Source organism: Cydia pomonella, chromosome 6 (genome assembly GCF_033807575.1).
Source record: "Cydia pomonella isolate Wapato2018A chromosome 6, ilCydPomo1, whole genome shotgun sequence".
NCBI lineage: Eukaryota > Metazoa > Arthropoda > Insecta > Lepidoptera > Tortricidae > Cydia > Cydia pomonella.
The window spans coordinates 25,111,128-25,134,686 of NC_084708.1; the positions used below are offsets into that span (position 1 = coordinate 25,111,128).

At 40.4% G+C, this 23,559-nt stretch overlaps 1 protein-coding gene across 1 annotated transcript in view; it reads left to right on the plus strand.

Annotated features, from left to right (window-relative positions):
* LOC133519356 (ADP-ribosylation factor 6) overlaps nucleotides 1-23,559 on the plus strand; it is a 108,598-nt gene that overhangs the window by 62,819 nt on the left and 22,220 nt on the right. The gene's annotated exons all lie outside the window — the stretch shown is intronic.

The window sequence follows — 23,559 nt, forward strand, 5'->3', positions numbered from 1 at the left end:
CAGATTGTGCGGCATGGATGATGACGTCATGCTTCAAAGTCGCGCGGACTTCTTCCGTTTTTCTTCTTTTGCTTTGCTCACTTAAATCTTCGAAAGATTTTGCTGGCCTACCTTGACGAGAGGCCGATTCTATCGGAATCTCGAAAGTTCCTTCTAACCAATCTCGGTTGTTTTTTAGGAAAACTTCTTCGTGTTTACTGGCTTTCATCCATCTTTTCATGAATTGGGTCTTGATATAAGAATACCTTTGCTTCAAATACTTTTTAGCATTTTCGGTGTCTCCATAACGTATCAAAAGAAAATCTTCATACGAATCGAGTTTTTCCCTTAAACTTGGTAAATTTTGTCTTTGTACCTGTTGAAACAGGTACTTCCGAGTCACTATTTTAGTACCCGAGGTACCAGACGGACCTAAAACAAAAAATAATTAGATTTAATACAATTTAGCACTAACGTGGTATTTTTCTCAATTTCGACCCCTAAGATTCAAATGCTCTTATTTGGGAAACGCGCGGGTTTCCGCGGCTAATTTTTTACTGGTATGATAGAAAAATAAGTAAAGTATAGAAAAATAAAGAAAACATTGCTCGGACGGACCCTTAAGTTAGTTAAAAGACATATTTAATTGTAAGAAACACAAAAAATCTGACTTATTGATAGAGCTATCTTTGAAAAATTAAAAGTTTATCAAAGGCAGTAGAAACTAAAAAAGTTACTATTAAAAAACATAGGTTCTTACCTGAATTACTGCAATCCATCACTGACACTCGAAAATAAGTAGTTAAAAAACAAATATGAATTTTACAAAAGTTGTAAGTTTAGGAGCGCCGAGAACAGACACGTACACGTTAAGCGACTATCGAATTCCGACTACCTGAGGGAAGCTCTTGCGCATCTATGAAGGGTGGGAGGGGGTGCCCATTGTATTCCCGGAACTGTTGACTACCTGAGTAAATGGTTATCTTATCATTAGTTTTTTTTTCGGATAGCGAGTTTTGGCCGCCTAATTAGTTGAAATCTACGTATGTGCGCTGGTATGGTCATGTAATGCGCAGAAACGAACACCACATGACGAGACGAGTGATGGATATAGACGAGGGCAAGAGAGGCAGAGGCCACCCGCCAACCAACTGGACTAGAACCATCTCCAAGGACATGACGGAGCTAGGCCTAACGCCAGCAATGACTAAAGATCGCAACAAGTGGCGATCATGTATCAGGAGGGCCGACCCCAAATAGGGAATGCGCCAGGAGAATGATGATATACCTATCACAGAGAAACATGTTAGGTGTGATTAGTTCTCAATCGCATAGTAATCTGTCTCTTGTCATAGTTATTTATCATAACGCAAAATCAAGAGGTTTTGTAAATCAACAAATCTGTGGACGAAACTGATACTTTTTGAAACGCCGCATCCTAGGTAAAATGAACCTGATATTCACTCATTTTCTCTTTAACTTAGCGTCCTATTTTATCCTTGTATTCGATCATTCAACTTTTATCGAAGATACATTTAGCTTGATAATTCTGACAAACTACATCTAAAATAAAGAATTAAACACACCAATATCCTGCAGCTAATTTATACCACATGTCCCGTTTCCGTTCGATTTGGACTGTCTACGCTTACGTTACGCTTGTTTGTATGATTCACACCTTGACGACTTTTATTGTCAAGACCTAGCGTGTTTTTTAGTTTATTTCTCTTTGACATGGAAGTTTTAGTAGCACGATGTAGTAATAACCGTGTAATAGTGGAATTCAATGCCGAATGGTTGCGAATAAAATAGACATCATCGAATGATGAGGTTTTCAACGAATGATGCCACCGAAGCTTGTTTTTCTCTTTTAATCAAAGCTGTAAAATAACTGATTTGTATCCTTCAAACTGCACAGCAGATAAAAATATTTATTCTATTATCTTATGAATGACATAAACAACCATCAATGCTATTTTTACTTGCTCAACCCCAACATGATACCGGAAAAAGACTAGTTGGAACTCATTTTTAAACAGTAGACTTACATCACTTTTTTTTTATACCACGACGGTGGCAAGCAAGCATACGGCCCGCCTGATGGTAAGCAGTCGCCGTAGCCTATGGACGCCTGCAACTCCAGAAGTGTTACATGCGCGTTGCCGATCCATTCAAAATCTGTACACTCCTTTTTTGAAGAACCTCATACTGTAGACCCTCGGGAAAACCTCGGCAGGTAGCTCATTCTACAACCGGAGCGTGCGCGGGAAGAAGTTCCTCTTAAACCGTGCACAGTGCGTGACCATTTAGGTTCTAGGGTGTGATGATGAACACCCTGCCGATGGCGGGCGGTGCGGTGATAGAAAGTAGCCGTGGGCATCATGTCAAACAATTCTTCAGAGCACAGCTCCTTAGACTTAAAGGTTCAATACCGCTTGTGAGTTTGGGATCGTCGATATATAATAATGAGTGACAATGCATAGCAAATAGGAACCCATATAATGTTAAGTTAGTAGTTTCAATGACTAGCCAGTTTGACAACTCACCTCAATTGCTGTTAAAATAGAACAACTTTAATTAAAACTTGGCTTCAAACAATATTAAGCAAAGTTCTCCAAGACTAAACCTTTCATGAAATAAGCTCTTATCTAAACTAACAATAAGGATGTATCGGACTCCAAGACCTTTCAAATAAGACCTTATCGTAAGGAAGCATAGATTCAATATGGTCGTAGGAGGATAGGCTTGTTTTGTTAAGCAGAAGTATATTTTATCCTTTAACATAAACATAGGGCATACTGTGTTATGCAAATGCTTTAAGGTAAGGCCGAGATTGAATTGAGAATCTAATTAGGGCTTAGAAATAAATTTGCACTTAGTTCGTAGAAGCAAGGCGCTATTGTTGCAAATGTCCAGACCTTGAATCGAATTTAACAGCAACGGTAACGGGTTAGTGGGTTAGTTAGATGATATTTTCACATCACCTATTCGGAAAAGGGCTTTTACAGTACATATAGTACTACTTTCCCGCACGCGTGCGGGAATGAGCACTTTCCGTGCATATGTATGTCGAAACTTTAAAGGAGTAATATGTACTGTAAAACTTTGTACGATACACGTGCGAATAGATAATTCGCAACTCGTGTCGATTTAAAACACTTCCTTCGGTCGTGTTTTAGTTTATCACCACTCGTTGCTAATTTCCTATTTTCTGCACTTGTATCGTAAATAAATCTTTTTTTCTGTTAGGAGGGGATCAAAGAGACAAGTGGTTTACTTTTTTGTATACCATTTTTTTGCATGATTAATATAATAATAGCCTCATAAGTGATGTGAAAAGCAGCATGTGTCGCATGGTAGCCCTCACTATGCTCAGAATTATATTTTAGAATCCTTTGCTTCGTTTAGGATTTAATGTATTACGCCCACGCCGTAAACATGTCATTTTGATCACCTGCGAGTTGTGACACAATCTAAATACTATAATTCGGTTTTGTAACAATTTATGTATGTATGTACGAGTATATACTTTATTGTACATAGAAATAAAAACACGAAAACCACAGTTACAGAGTAGATTAAATACAACAAAGGCGAACTTATCCCTGTATAGGATCTCTTCCAGTTAACCTATGAGGAAATGAGTAGAACAGAAGTAACGATGAATGAATGATAAACAAAACAAGTGTACAAACACTGAAATGAATGAAATGCAAGTTTTGAATACACATTGATACATATATACATAAATACACACAATTTAAGTGGACTACACAGCGAGACGTCGCCGGGTTCCAACTCTTACCTTTAGACGGACGAATATCATTGCATTTTGAAACTAAACTAAAATAAATGACTAAATAGAGGAAAAAAAGAAAAAAAAAAGTGGCGCTGTCTTGTGTCGGAGGCCAAGTCTCATTTTTAAGTAAGTAAGTAAGTAAGTAAGTAAATAGAGGAAGCAAGAAATTCTTCTTCTTTGCCTAGCCTTTTCCCATGTCATTTGGGGTCGGCTCTCCTCGTCATTCTTAGAGGAAGCAAGAAATTGTTTTTTTTTTCTTTTGTGAAGCAACTCCTTTCTGCGTCGCATCGCATGTGAAGACGCATTGAATCTCCCAAAACATACCACTTATTTCTACGCTCTGGACTTTCTAAATAAAGCAAAAAACCGGGCAAGTGCGAGTCGGACTCGCGCACGAAGGGTTCCGTACCATTATTTATAAAAACGGCAAAAAAAAATTGTTGTATGGGAGCCCCCTTAAACCTGTACACTCCTTTTTTGAAGAACCCCATACTGTAGCCACTTGGGAAAACCTCGGCAGGAAGCTCATTCCACAGCCGAAGCGTTCGCGGGAGGAAATTCCGCTTAAACCGCACAGTACTTATCTTGTTCCAACACCATTTATTCTGGTTTCGTTTGATTTTCGCTGAATATAATTTTTTTGTGACGAATCAATATCCGACTGCTACTGTAGCTGTGTTGAAATAGTGGAAGCAAATAAAGTTAGACTGAAAACTGGTACTGCAATGCACTAAGTTATGTCATCGGCTAAAATTGATTTCTAAATCTTGTATTGCCTTATAAGTAATAAAGTGTAAAAAAATCGTGAAAGTTTAATCAGTGTCTTGTATTGCCTTCATTTCGTTTGACTGGTTAATTAGCAATTATATTTTTGATTTGCCTTGGTCTGGCCTAGTCGATGACCCTAATTGCCAAGTCCTAGGTTCAAATCTCCTCTAGATTGGTGCGATAGGCACATTATATCAAACTTTATACAAGACAGTGTACAAATATGGAGAAAAATCTAAATAAATAATGTCTTAACACGGTTCTCTACTAATTGCTATTATTAATTTTCTCTCATTTTAAAACGGCCTTATATTAATATGTATGAGCCTTATTTCCACGAGTTAAGATCTATCAATGTTCAGATCTGTTATTACTAACTTCAACACTTAACTGACCATCTAAGAACCTTATATTTAGAGCAATAAGGTCTACGTATGATCACTTACCACTGTTACCAGTGACAGTACATCGTATCGCCCAACAAGATGCCGTTAGGCGGTCACGGGCTTACTTTTTTCTCGCTAACCCACTAAGTCGAGACATGGCTATGAGACGTGGATTTGTGCCGGTTGGGCTTGATTTCACTTTGCGAAGATAGGATTTATGATAGGGTGAACAAGGTTCTGACGCGATCATACATTTACAAATGAACATAACTAAATTAGACGTTATTTTCGCTAAACATCAGTCTTAGCGTCTTTTTTTTCTTCAATCAAAATCATTTATTTCGAACGAAAGTCCATAAATTCCATGGTATATCTGTGACCCTAGTGAAAAAGGGTACAAGTCTCTGGCAGTTTAGGTGTATAAGGGCATAAGTGTTACGTGGAACTTACACCCCTTTACACCTGCGCTGCCAGAGACTTGTACCCTTTTCACTAGGGTTACAGATATAAATACTATCATTACTAGCGTTAATACAAACATGATATTAAAACAATTTTTTACATAATGGGGCAATGTAGCTTGCACCCAGTGCTTCAGCCACGGTGAGTCCCACCGGTCGGCCAACGTGCACAGGATGGTATTCGAGCTGGCGCGCCGCCGCCTCAACAGCGAGCTACACCTCTTCCTGATGATCGCGTGGAAGTCATCGATCCGTCTCTCCGTGAACATACCTGAGGCGCTACAGTGTCGCGGCAGCCCGAACACCACCCCGTACGCGTTGTTGTTTTTTGTGAGATTAAACGCCGTTTATGACGTTTATGTATCTCATAGGTAAGCGTGCTCCATCGTAGACTGCATCATCACTTACCATCAGGTGAGATCGTGGTCAAACGCCTGCCTATCTTTAAGTATATATATGTATAAAAAATGTCATAGATAGTCCGCCTAATGACAGCTAGCATCTATAAGTGCTGCTACTGCTGCTTGCTAATTGAAGAAAAAAAAACATTTCTAAGCATAATAAGCAAATAAAAATGTCTAAGAAACAGAACAATTAATACTTCCATGCAGCCTGTTACCCCCGTATGATTTCCACGAGAAATTCAAATTCTTGTAATACTACCTGTTTGTTATAACCAAATATTGTTCTCAACTATCATAGTCTACAGACAATTTATAATCGCATTTGGCACGCCGCTGCATTTCGTCGACGCATTGCCAACGTCTACATCCCGTTTTAAATGGTCTCAACTCCCAATATCTTCCTACATGTTCCCACCATCTTTATACTACTCTTAACTGACCATTCTTAGATCTTATACCTTTGGAATAAGGTTTACGAATTGACAAATAAGAAACAGTGCGTAGTCCTTCCTTCAAAAAGGTCGTAACTCGCGTTATCTTCCTACCAGAGTTACGCCATTGTGAAAAAATAATCTATGGTGCGTTGTAGCCATTGTGGCGCCGTAGTTTCTCATCTGCGGAGGGAATAAAACAAGCTATTTGCTGATTAAAATTTACTATTTTCCTTAGTCTAAGTTTTCCCTGGGTTTTGAACTTGAATGGATATTCCATTCTTTGTCATGAATGAGTTCCACTGCATTTTATGGTTACCAATATTCCTGTTATTATATGACCTATTTTGATGTTTTATATATAGCCATAGCCTCGGAGGGCAATGGTTTTCAAATTTTGACTCGTAAAGTTTCGCTATGCTACTAGATTCCATATTGTAAGTAATAAACCATGCTAGAGCAAACCAAGATAAGTTGGCAGCTATTTTGATAGATATTTTAAACTTGTTTGTAAATTATGACGCATCTTTTGGGCTATCAAAATCGCTCTTATCTTGGTCTGACTCTACAACACGCGTGTATTTTGTTATATTGTAGCATTTAATCGATCGTTTGGATTGATTGTACCTTAACAGCAGTGTAACTAAACTCGCATCCAACTCCTTGCACTATCTATCTTCTACCTTAGCCTCTAGATGTATTGTAGGATTTGTACGACGTACAGTTCCATAGCAGGCAGCGATGTTACTAAAATCGCGTGCGATGCATTGAAGGATAACGAAAGTCAACCCTGACGATCGTCTTGGTGTTTGACGCGCATCTCATAGCATGAGCGATCGTCGAGATGATATTTAAAAAAAGATCAAAACCTTAACAAGTTTAGATCCTGAATCGGACTCACGTTCTATTTACGGAGTAAAGTTCTGTAATGAATCGTTTTTTTTTTCATTATTTAGATGTGATGCGTCATGGAACCTATCCACTTATCCGACGAAGCCTCCAGCGTGCATCTAGAATCAAGTCGAGATGAATGAGTTCTCAATTGGCTCCGATCCAAACGATCCAATATCCGTGGGCGGTACTAATACGAAGAGTTTATACTGACCTTCGATGGATCTTAAGTCTTTGCAATAAGGTTTAGGAAATGTCAGTTAACAGTTTGATGGTGGGTCGGAGGGTGCCTATGCCTACGCAATACCCTTTAGCGTTTGTAAAATTGACTGTGATTAAACTAATATTGTACAAACTGAGTCTGGTCTCTTAGAGTTAAGCAAAATGAATAGGCGGAGATTAATTCTGAAATTCAAGTATGGCTTCTAAAATTGGACTACGTATTAAAATGTCAGCTCCTTGTTAGATCCTCAGTACGAAGAACACCTTACGGTATGTATGAGTAGTGGTTTGGGGTATACACATGATGTCCATATACCTTTATACTTTTTACTTATCCATTTCTAATACTAGTTGAAACAAATACCTTATTTATGACACTGAAAACATTTTTTTTTTTCGAAAAATGGACTAGGAATTGGACACATTTTTTGTTTTGTGGCTGTTGTGTGGAAAATATTGTAATTTGCACCTAATCCTCCCTTATTAGTACTTCACGCTCCTCTTAGCACTCCTAGGGGGCACTTCCCACACGTTGAGAACTCCTTGATCAAATTGTTAAGTTTGGTAGCTTTTCCCGATCTAAATCAGCGTGAATTATTTTTATCTCTATCTGTTTTTGAATTGCCGAGAAAGGGAAATGGCGTGGAAATGGTTGTCGCCCTGGGCGGTGACCTGACGGAAATAGAAGGGTGACCCCCCGCTGGGGGTCTTGTCACTCACAAGACCTTGTACCTTCAGGATTATTACAATTAGGAAAGAATGTATCAAGACCTTTTTGGCGTAATAATGTTGTGCGATAGCTTATACCGAGCGAGCGCGAATCGTCTTAGTTTCAGCTTGAGCAATAATGCCAGTAATGATTCCGTTTGTCCTTCTGTCTAGCTGTTCTCCTCAATGGGGCGCATTTCTCAACCGATTCTTCTGAATATTTATGAACTGTCGATAATCATTGTCCTGACGGAAATAGTACTTGTACTGCGGAGTACCTCTATCTGTTTGGCGTAATTTTGTGTGATAACTTATTTATAAAACCAATTAAGTTTTCGACTACTACCTATGCCTTGGTTTTACCAAGAACTGCAGTATAGCATTCTAAGGTCAACACAATTCTAAAGGGTCTGCGCATGTGATGTCGCTGAATATGCAGGCGTCTGTCGCTGTTTGTTTGAGCTCCTTATTGTCTACAGTAGAGTGTAGGTACCCAAATATCAGTACAAAGCCGATCTTATCTCTTTAAAGAATCTGCGGTGGCAATATGGTTCCATTTTTATCACTTGTCACTATGCCTGTCACTTTCGCGCTTACTTACTTGTTAGAACGTGACAGGCATGGTGACAAATGATAAAGAATCTACATATACCATATTAGCCCTACTGTTCCAAGGTTTATCATTTAAGGGGTATGAATAGATCTTATTACTTTAATGTTTCACAGGTGATTGCATTTTATTAGATAGTATGTAAAGCAAATCAAATCTCACTATCACGCATGACACTTACGAACTACTATCCCATAACGCCTCATTACCTTTAAAATGAATCACCTACGAGAATACTTCGTGTCATCCACAATGACGCACAGATTTCTCAAATCTAACCTTTAATAACATGGCAACACGAGTCAATGCAGGCGTTATTGTGAATGACACGATCTATAATCTTTGCGTGTCTATAAATTAGTGTATTTTCAACGTTTTTGCCACTTCAATTAGTAAAACCATTGATAATTTACGTTGTTTTCGTTAAATCGCGCGAATAATCTATGCAATAAACGAGCACCGTTTTCTCGACCATTTGTTTCTTGCGATTTACGCAGGTATGTAAACGCGTCAAACGCACAGTTTTAAAGAGTTATAAAGAATCTGCCCTAACGTTCATTTTATAGTTTGGACCAGACATTATCATGAGGAATGATATTACTTTTAAGTAATTACATTAGACATTAACATACATCTTTTTTTCTTTTTTTGTATTACATACATTAGGTACATTGACAGAGTTGTGATATAAATTAATTCCTTTCTCGTCATTCCTTCACGTCACGCCCTTCATCCCTCGCTTTAATTAATATTTGCTAAGACTGTGACGAATAGTTATATAATTTCACTCTGAATGCAAAGCACTTTAACAGTGACCTAAGTTCGTTATTCGAGTTATCCTTAAGTCCTATAAGCCTAGTTAGTGTTCAGAGTTTCGAACTTCGCTAGTTAGTTCGTAACTGGTTAATGGGTTAGTAATTCGCACGACAGACCATAATGACAAATCGTCGAAGTATACGTGGTTGCCAAGTGACGTTATAAATCTGTGCCATAACCGTGAAAATCGAAGTTCGTCAATTGCGGACATTTTTCTCTGTCACTCTAATTACTTCTTATTGAGAGTAAGAGAGAAAGATCCCCGCAATTTGCGAATTTCGGTTTTCGCGGTAGGCCCCCTGAACTCGGTATCATCGGGTGCAGTGAGAGTTTATACTGAAAATGTGACCGCGGTCCGCATAACGACTCATTTTGCCGCTTGCCATAAGGACGTCTTGACACGATGACGACCGGTTTGGCCTAGTGGGTAGTGACCCTGCCTACGAAGCTGATGGTCCCGGGTTCAAATCCTGGTAAGGGCATTTATTCGTGTGATGAGCATGGATATTTGTTCCTGAGTCATGGGTATTTTCTATGTATTTAAGTATTTATAAATATTTATATATTATATATATCATTGTCTAAGTACCCTCAACACAAGCCTTATTGAGCTTACTGTGGGACTTAGTCAATTTGTGTAATAATGTCCTATAATATTTATTATTATATTATTATCTCCTTTATTTATTTTTCGTCTTAGGCTAGGTCATTTATAATATGAATATAAAAGTAAAATATAAAAACACTTCAAAAACAATACAAAAGATACAAACACATTATAAAAAACCTAACCTAGGGTGCCGCCAGCAGCGGGGCAGGGCCCAAGCTGCCGGTGGTCAGGGCCGCAGAGAGAGGAACCGTCGGACTATCCGCGCCGTGTCCAAGATCACCGCCTTCTGCATCTGACCCTTGATCCAACCACCAAGCGAGAGTCTCTCAAGGTGTTGGTCGAGACTCTTCGCTATGAGACCGTTCGCTGAAACGACTATTGGGACAATGATCGTCGGATCAACATCCCACATGGCGGTTATCTCGTGGGCCAAGTCTAGGTACTTGCTGGACTTGTCCTTCTCAGCTTTCACGAGATTCTCATCATGGGGGATGGTGATATCGACGAGCACGGCCCGGCGTTGCGATCGATCTATTATCACGATGTCAGGCTTATTGGCTACAATAGTCCTGTCAGTGATAATAGATCGATCCCAATAAAGCGTGGCACGACCATTTTCGAGAACTGGCGCAGGTGAGTACTTGTAGTACGGTACTTCGCGGTCCACAAGGCAGTATAGAAGAGCAAGTTGCTGGTGAATAATTCTAGCTACGAGATTATGTCTGTGCAAGTACTCGCCGTTAGCAAGATGAGAACAACCGGAGATGATATGCCTGAGTGACTCTCCGGGACGGCGGCATGCCCGACAAATGTCGACCGTACCGTCCCTCAGGATATATTTCCGATAGTTGTTCGTCATCATAACTTCGTCCGCAATTGCACAGGCAAAACCCTCGGTTTCTCCGAAGAGGTCCCCGAATCGTAGCCAGTTCACCGACGCGAGCAGGTCCACGTCAGGTCCCGTGAGGGCCTTGTAGAACCGCCCGTGTAGCACCTTACTCTCCCATGCCGCCTTGCGATCCGCAGTACTTAGTACCACAGGTTTGCGCCAGTTCTCGTTTGCCAAGGAGAGCGGCGTGAGGTTCCTGTCTACTGCCACCACATCACGATGCATCCCATACTCGTTGTTAAGGAAATAATCCCTGAGATTGCACACCTCGCGGTTGTGGAGATCTTTGGCGTTTAGGAAGCCTCGACCTCCACACTTCCGTGGGATGTACAATCTCATAACAGACGAGCGTGGGTGTAGCATACGGTGTGTGGTGAGCAGTAGTCGGACCCTCCGATCCAGGGCGTCCAGCTCGGTCTGAGTCCACCTTAGTATGCCAAAGGAGTATGTGAGTAGGGGCATTACCCAGGCGTTGAAGGCGCGCACTTTGTTGCCTCCTGACAAAAGACTGTTAAGGACTTTTGTGAGCCGACTGAAAAAGCGCTCCTTCACCGACTGTCTAATACCCTCGTCCTCAATACCCAACGACTGTGACATACCAAGGTATTTGTAGGTTTCTGATTCAGAGATAGATCTGAAAGACATTGTCTCAGAAAGTTGTAAATTTGTTGAATTTACAACCTTCCCCCGCTGTACATGCATAACCGCACATTTATCGACACCAAACTCCATGTTGATGGCATTACTGAAGACTTCGGTGGTTTTCAGTAGCTCCAACAAATCTTGGCTATTTGGTGCAAATAATTTGAGGTCATCCATGTAAAGAAGGTGAGAAATGACTTCACCCTCTCTCCGAAGCCGGCAACCTAGTCCCAAATCCTTCAGCAGGGTGCTGAGGGGATTCAGAGCTAGGCAGAACCACAGGGGACTCAGACTATCACCCTGTAATATTCCTCGCTCAATCCTTATAAAATCCTGCGGGCCAGGGCGGTCATCCCCGCCTCCTGGTTGACGAAGGACTGTGGTCCACTGCCTCATACACGCGCTTAGAAAGGTTCTTAAAGCTGTATCAACTTTATACAGCTCTAAGACCCTCCCCAGCCATGAGTGAGGCACCGAATCATAGGCCTTCTTGTAGTCAATCCAAGCGGCAGAGAGGGCCCCCCTGTTCCGACGGATTTGTTGGCAGATGGTCATGTCTATGAGGAGGAGCTCTTTAGTACCACGGGACCCAACCCTACATCCATTTTGAGCAGTGGCCAAAATGTTATTAGCGACAACATGCGCGTTGATTTTTGATCTCAAAATGGATGTAAGGAGCTTGTAAAGTGTAGGCAAGCACGTGATGGGTCTGTAGTTCTTCGCTTCCGTGGTACTACCGGACTTATAGAGCAGGAAGGTGACACCAGTTGTTAAGGAAGATGGGAGAGAACCAAGCTCGAGGGCTTGTTGAAATTGTGCTGCCAAGCGCGAGTGCGAGCATCGAAACCATTTTAGCCAGAAGTTGTGCAATCCATCCGGCCCAGGGCTTTTCCAGTTCTGGGCCGTGCGAATGGCACAACTTACGTCATCGGGGCTGATGGTGACTGCCCCCATAGGTTCGATGGACTCGCACTCACGCTCGACAACACTCATCCAACTCCCCTCTGTGTGTCCGACAGGCACCGACCAGATGCTACGCCAAAAGTCAGTCATGGCAGTAGCATCCGGCGGCTGCGTATCGGACGCACGAGGGTTGGTTTCCTCCCACTTCCGGAACACCTTCCTTTGGTCACTCTGAAAAAGACGATTCTGCTGGAATCGATCCACACGCTCTCTGTAGCGGCGAATACGGTTAGCCCATGCATAGACTTTCTGCTTCAGAAAGTCGATGCGCTCCGTGACATTGGCCATGTAGTCACGGGGCCTGATATCCGTCCCCGCGAACGCCTGGTTCACAAAGCGCATTACTCGGGGGCGATTGTTGCCCCCCCTGAAGCAGGTCAGCTTTGCAATGAGAGTCCTAAACGAGCTGATACGTCGCTCGATCCGTGCTTGCCATGCAGGGACACCTCCGGCGGTCCTAGGTGCACGTTCAGCGTCCGGGAACTTGACTCGAGCAACACGGCACGCCGCGATGGCACCGCAGTACATGATCGAGTGCGTATCATCTAAATCTTTACTAGTCCGTAAATGTGGCTCTAGTAAAGCGTTTAGGGCTCCCATTAGCGCTAGATTGCGTCTATTCATAGGCAGACGTGGTAATCGTGGCCTAGAGTTGGTTGTGGTGCGATACTGCGTAATCGCCTCTTCCAAAGTCCTCCTCAATTGCTCATTGGCAGATGTACTCACGCTCTGACTCGCAAAGTCCCCCTCATCGGTACTGAAATCAACCCGCGACGCCCCCGATGCGAGGTCGGGTGCAGGCACCGGATCCGGCGACGTGGCGGGCAGATCCCGCACAGAGGTGAAGTCCGCGCGAGCAGAGAGAGCCTCCTGGCGAAGCCGATCAAGTGTCGCGTCATCCAACCGCTTTAGCCGCTGAATGACACGCACCTGATCCGATAATCGCTGTTCCGACACGGTGATGGTGGGTTCAAGAGCCTGAAACAGAGGCAGTAGTCTTGAGCGATACGCGGACAGCATGGTTTCCCCCTCTGTAGCCCCATAATAGGCGCGCATGACGTTCTCATTCATTGTTTGAGTCCATCGCATGCGTCGCACTATACCACCGGCAGCGGGAGCCGTGGGCGGGGCAGGATGTCCCGCAGGCTCCAAGCGTGCCGGCAGCGGTGGCCGCCCTCGTCGCGCAGGTGGTCGTGGCGGCGGCGGCGGCGGCCCGCACTCGTCGCTGCTCGACTCGCTGGTGTTCGCGTCAGGCGCAGTAGCATATTCGTCGCCTGACGACGAAGGCGAGGAGCTGGACGAGGCGGGCGGAGGTGGTGGTCGTGCGCTTCGTACCGCTTTTGCCCGTGATCTTGTGATCATTCTCACTAAATATAATTATAAGTCGCCATTTGACAGTTTCATTCGTATGTGTATATAATTCTTGCACAATTCGTCTTGATTTATATATTTGATGGTACACATTTTAGCAGCAGTAAAAATACACAAAAACTGTTAAAAATAGGCTAAATCGGCGGTAAATATAATACAAAATTAATTTAAATAGTGAGAAATTTCGCTAGACACGTCTGTCATATTATTATTATTATTATTATTCGTATAAAGATACAAGCAAATCTCATCTTTATGGCAAGCGAAAAAGCGGGAGGTTTGCCGGCCCCGGTCATAAATGGTTGGTATTCTGTGTGCATAGTGTTGTTTAACATCCGATTCTTACTTAATTTACAATAGTTTTTTTAAAGATAGATACAAGAAGTAAATATCTTAAACAACATTTAAATAGGTATACATAAAAATTAAGTATAAAATTTTGACTTATTCGACGTACGTCAACTGCCACTTAGGTCAGATTTTTTTTCTCTCATACATTAAAATTTATGAAATATCATATAGATCACTCCCTAAAGCTACCCGTTGTTTTTGTGTATGTACGACTATTGTATTGGGTTGGGTTATTAAGAAAACTCATTGTAATAAATATTTAGTGATTAATCGAACTTGCCTCTGTGGAGTTCCATCACAGTTGTAACCGCACCACGAGAACACTTGACGTTTAGGTTAGCGACGGCGTAAACTCGATCGCAGTCCATCTCGCTCGCACTGATGTATTGGAGCGATAAAGAGAGAATGGTCAAATGCCAACTCGTGGTAGCCGTGCAGGTGGCAATTTCTATATGCTCCCGTCTAAGTACACAGTGCCCATACCTCTCTTAAAGTTAGACGTAAATTAGCGCAACTACTTTGTACTTATACTACTACACGATTTAATCACCAAACATATAAAGTTCCCGTCTGCCTCTGACTTCGATAAACTCTGAAATTACTAGACCGAATATGACACAAATCGTACATTGTTCTGCCGCTGGCTTCTTGAATCACGAGAAATAATTAACATACCGAACTGAAATCAATAACTGAGCTATTTTCGGTCTCCGTTACGCACGATGGGGCAGATTACGCTAGCGAATTTAAACGATGAGGTGTTGAACAGCTGACAACACGTAAATAAACTTGCTAAGACACGGTAACACTAAGCAAGAGTATTAATTTTCAGCACAAAAATATGCAGTAAACCAAAGCGATCCGCCGAGCTGCTCTTTCGAGTGATTGTGGCTCTTTCAGCTCACAAAAATGATAACTAACCAGTAACGCTTTCAAAATTTCGGGTCCTAACTGATGATTTATCTGAATATTTACCGCGGCTGGCTCCTTTTCTTGAAAGCTTAATTTCTGGCCTAAAGCAGTATTCGAACTTAAGAACTTTAATACTCGCAACAATATTTTTATACGAGCGAAATGCTCGTGCGAATCAGGTCAAAATGAGACGAAAGTAATTGGCTTCCTAATTTCTAGTTTGGCTAGTGGGCTGAGTCAAAGGCTTTTGACGAGTCGATCCTAAAAGTAACAATCATACCTCGTAATATCCAGATACGGCTTTTGAGCGTTGAACAAATGAATAAATAGCACGCAGAGAACGTTATTATCTATTTCACGTGTCGTTCCAAAATAGAGCGAAAAACATCAAAGATTCTTACTACTAACAGCAACACCTAACAGGTCAATGTTGCACCTTATGTCTTTACAATAAGGTATACAAATTGTCAGTTAATTAAGTAAAAGATCGATGTCAAATATCCGATACATTTGTGGGTATAAAACAGGGCTTTTACGGCGTGACGCGGGGCTATAAAAGGTGAAACGAGGTACTGGCGCCTTGATTAGGTCGGGGTAGGGTTGACATATTCTAATGAAAGCGAAGTATTAATGCGTATACCAAAACATTTCTACATACACAGTTACAGTCTCTATCAGATATATCGGAGCGGGCGAGATGCTCAAAAATATCTGATCACGCACTCTAACGCCTTTACAATAGAGGCATGTTCAGATATTTGTGAGCACCTTGGCCGCTCCGATATATATGATGGCGGCTGTACATGTATAACTTTGTGCCGTTTGAAGATATTAAAAAGCGGCCAAGTGCGAGTCGGACTCGCCCATGAAGGGTTCCGCACCATTTATGACGTATTAAAAAAAACTACTTACTAGATCTCGTTCAAACCAATTTTCGGTGGAAGTTTGCATGGTAATGTATATCATATATTTTTTTTAGATTTTTCATTCCGTTATTTTAGAAGTTACAGGGGGGGGGACACAAATTTTTTCACTTTGGAAGTGTCTCTCGCGCAAACTATTCAGTTGAGAAAAAAATGATATTAGAAACCTAAATATCATTTTTGAAGACCTATCCATAGATACCCCACACGTATGGGTTTGATGCAAAAAAAAAAAATTTTTTTAATTTTTATGACGTATTAAAAAAAACTCCTTACTAGATCTCGTTCAAACCAATTTTCGGTGGAAGTTTGCATGGCAATGTATATCATATATTTTTTTTTAGATTTTTCATTCTGTTATTGTAGAAGTTCGGGGGGGGGGGGGACACAATTTTTTTCACTTTGGAAGTGTCTCTCGCACAAACTATTCAGTTTAGAAAAAACTGATATTAGAAACCTAAATATCATTTTTGAAGACCTATCCATAGATACCCCACACGTATGGGTTTGATGCAAAAAAAAATTATTTTTTTAATTTTTATGACGTATTAAAAAAAAACTCCTTACTAGATCTCGTTCAAACCAATTTTCGGTGGAAGTTTGCATGGCAATGTATATCATATATTTTTTTTAGATTTTTCATTCTGTTATTTTAGAAGTAGAAGAAGAAGGGGGGGGGGGGGGACACATTCTACCACTTTGGAAGTGTCTCTCGCGCAAACTATTCAGTTTAGAAAAAAATGATATTAGAAACCTCAATATCATTTTTAAAGACAAAGACCTATCCATAGATACCCCACACGTATGGGTTTGATGAAAAAAGATTTTTTGAGTTTCAGTTCTAAGTATGGGGAACCCCCAAAATTTATTGTTTTTTTTTTCTATTTTTGTGTAAAAATCCTAATGCGGTTCATAGATTACATCTACTTACCAAGTTTGAACAGTATAGCTCTTATAGTTTCGGAAAAAAGTGGCGGTGACAGAATCGGACAGACAGACGGACATGACGAATCTATAAGGGTTCCGTTTTTTGCCATTTGGCTACGGAACCCTAAAAACCATCTAAGTAAATAAGTAGTTCGCCCCGAATAGCACCATCAAAAAATAGGACATCTTCATATCATATCAACCAGCTGTTTCATTCGACAAATTGACGGAATTGTTTGATGCTGCAACCAGACCAACATTATAATATTATAGTACTCACCGCTCCTTATTATATAGGGTCTGATGATTCAGATTGACAGTGTTTCCAAGGGTGACTTGACTGTTAATGTTGCTAAGAGATATCCTTAAAAGTTACATTACTTAAACCAGAAGCCCTTCATACTTCATAGTACCTTCAAGAAAAGAGCGTACTCCCATCTTAAAGGCCGGCAACGCACTTGCAACCCATCTGGTGTTGCAGGTGTCCATGGGCGGCGGTAATCGCTTACCATTAGGTGATCCGTTTGCTCGTTTGCTTCCACTACCATAAAATACTTTAGCAACATTTACGATACTGCAACGCTCAGCAAGTCATATTGCTTACAATTTTCTTAATTACCCCGATTTCGAAGGTACCCAAATGTATCTTATAAACATGCATATAAGATTTGAGGGGCTCCCTCAAGAATAGTGCTTAGAAACCTCACATGACAAAGTTCAAAATCCCCAAACGTGAAATACGTGTCACTGAGGAGTCTTCATCAAATAAATTTAAAGGGAGTATTACTGTACTTTTAATAAAAAAAAAACTTGATTGTATAAAATCAAGAAGAAAAATTAAATATTACGTAGGTACCAGTGGCGGACCGTCCGTCATACATAGGGAAGCCAACTTGGTTCGCTGTTTCAAATCCTGTAAGATAAGTAGCCTCAAATTAGGCAAATCGGTAGGAGTTGTATGGACGTCCTGACACTGGTAATTTCAATTTTAAAACCTTAGCGTTATTATAACTCTCTTGATATAGGTATAAATTAAAATATGGGTCATTTCCAAATTCAATTTTCATCCAAGAAAACCATATCTCGTCCTAAAGCAGTCATGCTTGAATGCCTGCTTTGTTAGCCCGACCAATCGAGTCGATTCCATGTATTACAGTTTTCCCACTTGGTAGTCTTCCGTCTATATTTAGACGAGTGCTGTATCTGGGGCGGCGATGACAAGTACTCCAGTCGACTGGGCGTGGGGAAATTGACTGCTGTCAATTTAATATCTTTTTGATGTATTATCCTCGAATCGAATCCGTGCCGATATTATATTCCCTATGACAGTTCATCTTTACATGGAGTAAGTGTGTCATGTCAGTAATATTATAATGTACAATTACGAAAATGGTGTGCTCACATGCCCGCAATGTTCGCGAACTTTTAGTAGCAAGATCGGCTACATCAGTCACTTGCGAGCACACCAGAGACAGCAACGGAGTTGATAGCAGTCGCCGTGGCCGAATCGGCCGTGGAGTTATTATTATAATGTACATTTTTTGAAAGCTTAGCACATAAATTAATTTAAAATTGTAATGTTTAAGTTATATTTAAAATACGGTAAAAAATTATTTCCTCCGTTATTTCTTAAATTAAGCCTAAAAAAATGAGACTTGAAGAAACTGTTTAGAGACCATCATTCGCCGCGAGACGAACTTGTAACGTAATCCAATCTTACAAAACGATTTTAACCTACTTAAGACCACTGGCGCCATCTAGGGTTAGCCACTGACGCGGGGATAACCGGTTAAACCCGGAGTGGCTAACCCTAGATGATGCAAGTGACCCTTATTGATTAGTGATACAGATGAAGGCAGAACAAAAAAAAATACAGACACTTAATTCATTTATATAAACTTTATTGCACAATTTTACAAAAAAAAAATATTAATGGCGGACTTAACGCCTTGAGGCATTCTCTACCCGTCAACCAACACAACTAATTACTAAAACTTGTGTAAGCGTAACGACTCTTCACTCGTTGATCGGACTAACGGTAGGCGTGGATCGTGGGATGTTTGTACAATGGAGGATTTCCTTATTGGTAATTATTACTAGATATGACATTACAAATTTTATCGCTCGAGCTGTATGCATTTTACGTAACAATTGTGACAATAGGCAATAATGGTATATTTTTAACCTTGTTTAAAGCAAATAACCTTATGACCAGTACGACACTCACACGAATACGATTGTTTTATACTGATCGCTCTCTGAATGTATGTTACTAGATTTGTCACTAATAGCCAGTGATCGGTTATTTGGATTCTCCCTCGCGGGATATCAAGTAGAAAAGTTAATATAGATACGACAGTTTCCCGCGATACCGAACAAACCGTACAAAAATAAAACAATTTAAATTATCTCTAAGGAATTTTTTACTCTTACATGGCAACCAGTTGAGACAAAAACTTCTATTCTTTTCCTAATCTCAACATTTTATTTAAAGCAAAATATATTAAAACCTCCACAAAGTATTAGCTTATATATCTGTCATGATGGAAAAAATACTTCAAAATCTTGACATTGACATTTCATTATTTTCTCTGGATTTCAGTTCTAATTATTTTTGGTGAGCAATAAAACCATTTGACATTGTGGACATTGTTTTTCTCAAGCTACCTCTCAGTTGAAAGAAGTGTAATTCACTTTTTGATAACGAATTCATTTATTCAAACAATTAACCCGTAGTAACCATATATTAGCTGATAGACACGCGTATTTACTCGCCGAACTTTTATCCAAACGGTACAAAATGTGCCGCTTTGGAGGCAGGAAATGAGCTGTCAGTGTAAACACTTGTGCTCATTTGTTCGATTTAGACAAAAGAACGGTGAGAAAGTACTTGTCTATCAGCTACTTAGATGTTTTAAAGTGTAATAAAATAAACACATTGTATTTTTTTGCCTTTTCTAACAACATAAAGCCCGGATTCCCGGGGCATATCCATACTAACATAATGATTGAGGTCGTTCACCCCCTGTCGAATCCAAAAAACCGATCACTGCTAATAGCACACGCTTCGGTCTTTTTAGGCTATCACTGCACACTACAATCTTCTTTATGCTATACAACATAGTGAATAAAATAAATAAAGAGCTAGTACTCATTATGATGAATAAGTATGATTTCTAGTATCTGGTTTCATTTTAATAACCTCAACTTTCATTCACCTCTCGGTGAGATCAGATGGCATTGCAAGTAACATATTTTTTAATTTATTAGACACCTTTGAAATGCACTAAGATAAAACGTGATGAATGATCCATCCATCTCTTTCTTGAAAGTAATTAGATCTAAGAGCACCAGGCGATGTAATTTATAATTATGACAAACCCCGAAATCCTCCACATTTCCGTAGGCGTGCGCTACTAAAACCCTTGTTATTTGCTAATTATAAAGTAATTGGTCCGAACGGAGGCTCAAATAAATAAGATGTATTTCTAGTTAATGAAAAACACACAGTCTACTGAATATCGTCTCTTTGAAGCGAATATTCCGATATTTTCCTTATATTTTCCCTAGATCCCAAGAATCCCAAGATACTCGGATGGGTCGTGTCAATTGCCTTACGTCAATAAATTATATCAATAAGGGTAAAAACGTCGTATGTTATCGCAAGTTTCATATCAACTAACGACGTATTGTGTTTGAACGGTAGCATATTGGGCCAAGACTTGTGAAATATGTTAACAGCTCCTAATATGAATACTTGCCATAAGTGATCTATTGGGAATAAGTATATTTTGGGTTGTGAATTGAAATGTGTACTTACGATAAATAATTTAAAACTTGCGGGAGTTTCACACCTTGAAGGTGTAAAGTGGGACCATAATCAGTGTTGGCTGACAGTTAATTAGAATTGAAAATATTGAAAAATTAACAATTACAAATTGAACCGTAACGGACGGTTGCAGTTTACGGTTCAATTTGTAATGGTCAATTTTAAATGTTTTCAATTCTAATTAACGTTTGGCCAACACTGACCATAATGTTTATCGTCCTACTACTAGTGTACGAAAGTTTTCAAGCATTTTCATTCGCACATTAGGGTCTACTTGAAACTGACTAAAACAATTGACTCTGTACTTTGGAGTGAGTACCCCTTATTTATTTCTACCTATATGAAGAATAGGAGTAGCAGAGAAAACGTTTTTATTAATTGTCCTTGTCATGTCATAATCTTTTGTCATTTATTTCTGTCTACTATCAAAAAGTTCTAAGTGACACGTAAAAATGGTAGACGTCATGTTATTCCCCACCAAAGTTTGGTGGGCAACAGAGTTAACACGTTTTTGTACATTACATTGCGTAATATGTTGTCCCTCTAGAGCCCACGCGTATTGCGACTTCGCAAGTGTAGGTACTTTTTACTCTTAGTTGCAATGTGATATCTTAATGTTGCTATAGTTTTCCAATACAATGTGAAACTCTACGCAGCGTACAGCATCATCCTGTTACCAAGTCCTGTACATAACGCTCAGTAGCAATAAACTATGCCTACACGTAACATGCGCTCAATATGAGTTTTCCACGCGAGGCATCGCTGTAAACTGTTGCAATCTCATCAGGTCCCGACACGTGATGTAAATTAACCTGCACTTCCGCCCAAGCGCATCCGATATTGGTTTCGCAATAACATGAGGTACTACCGCGAAGATCGATAATCGAAGTTTTGGTTACGGTCTTTATCGCTTGAATAGGCAAGTGCGATAGAGAGGCAGGTAACGAAATTTCGACTGTCGATAGTGTGACATGAATATAACCTGTTTCTTGAAGGTTTGAAGGTCGTACCGTATCGGTCCGGAAATACCGCGGGCGGTAGTTCATTCGACAATTTTGGCTGTGCGAGGCATGAAGTTTAGTTATTTACACTTTATTTTTATAATTGTGTATGTATAGGTCCAGATATATATTATACATATTCGCCTTTGCAATCGTTTCTCGGCTCGAATTCGACCTAATTGATGAGGGCATCGATTGTTGCCCAGAGCTATAACCGCGAAAATCGAAGTTCGCAAATTGCGGGCATCTTTCTCTGTCACTCTACGCTTTCATTGGAGTAAAAGAGAAAGATCCCCAATTTGTAAATTACGGTTTCCGCGTTAGGCCCTCGGATATATTCGTTGTCTGGGCCTCTATCTGTCTGTCTGTCTGGGCCCTGAGCCAGTGAAATATCATCATCCAGACAGTTCACTTAATTGAGTTAGCAATGGAGATCTGAAATATGAATTTAATCGATTTAGGTCAGTTTAGACATCATTCGATTATTTTAGCTCATTTGTGTAGAGTATATTAAATACGGAACCCATTTCTGTCTGTTCTAGTCCAAAGATTTATGCAATATTTTGACTTGGACAAGTCTCCAACACGAAACTCCTAATTAAATCGAGCAATTTAAAGTTTTCTGTCGTCATGGAAACTATACAAATTAATAATTAACTCAATTAAAGGAAGACGTATTTCGCAACTCGATTAAGAATTTTCCAGCTCACATAGCAGTCACTTTACTAAGTAATTCATAGACACGAGGAATGTTTCGGCCGTATTATATTAACAAAATGTTACACCTTTATATTCCCTTTGAATATCACTCCTCGTAGCTCCATACAACTATAAGAGCTCAACGAGGGGGGGCGGGTTTAGGGTCGGCAACGCGCATGTAACTCCTCTGGAGTTGCAGGCGTACATAGGCTACGGAGACTGCTTACCATCAGGCGGGCCGTATGCTTGTTTGCCACCGACGTAGTATTTAAAAAAATACAAGTTTTAACTGAAATCAGGAGACTTCAGCTGATTCAGTGGAACTTCAGGGCCCACTCAATATTTGATCGCGACCCACCAATACCCGACCGCGACCGCAATAACTACCACCACGGGTCCAAAAATATGATAAAAATTGTGAAAATATAGCTTAGTAAAGCCCTCTGAGGAAAACTATAGCGAACATGATCGGTTGGGCCGTTTTAGAGTTACCTATTGCAAAAAGTCTATCTTGACGGACACACGGAACCCTACACTGGGCATGGCCCCAGGTGCTCTTGGCCGGATTTTATTTACGCTAACACCGGTATCGTCGTCTATAAGATTAGAAAGCACCTAGAAAATAAGTGGAAAGCGGCAGATCGATGGAAGCCGGGACCAAGTTTAATGAGATAAGTTGGAATTAGCCGGCCTGTTTACTGTACCTAATGATTGCCCGGACTCGTGAGACATTCTTAGGGCCTGTTTCACAATGTCCTGTATAAGCTACTTGCCACTTATCTGATGAATAAAAACAACGTTGGCGTTTCACAATCTTCAAATAACGTTAACTGGTAGATATAGTGCTATTATAAGTTTTGCAGGAATTTCATCTGGCAGTTAATATATTTGTTAGTTTACTATAATTAGACATTGTGAAAACAGTCCCTTAATCAAAGATACATTGATCGAGTAAGATGCCTAGAAT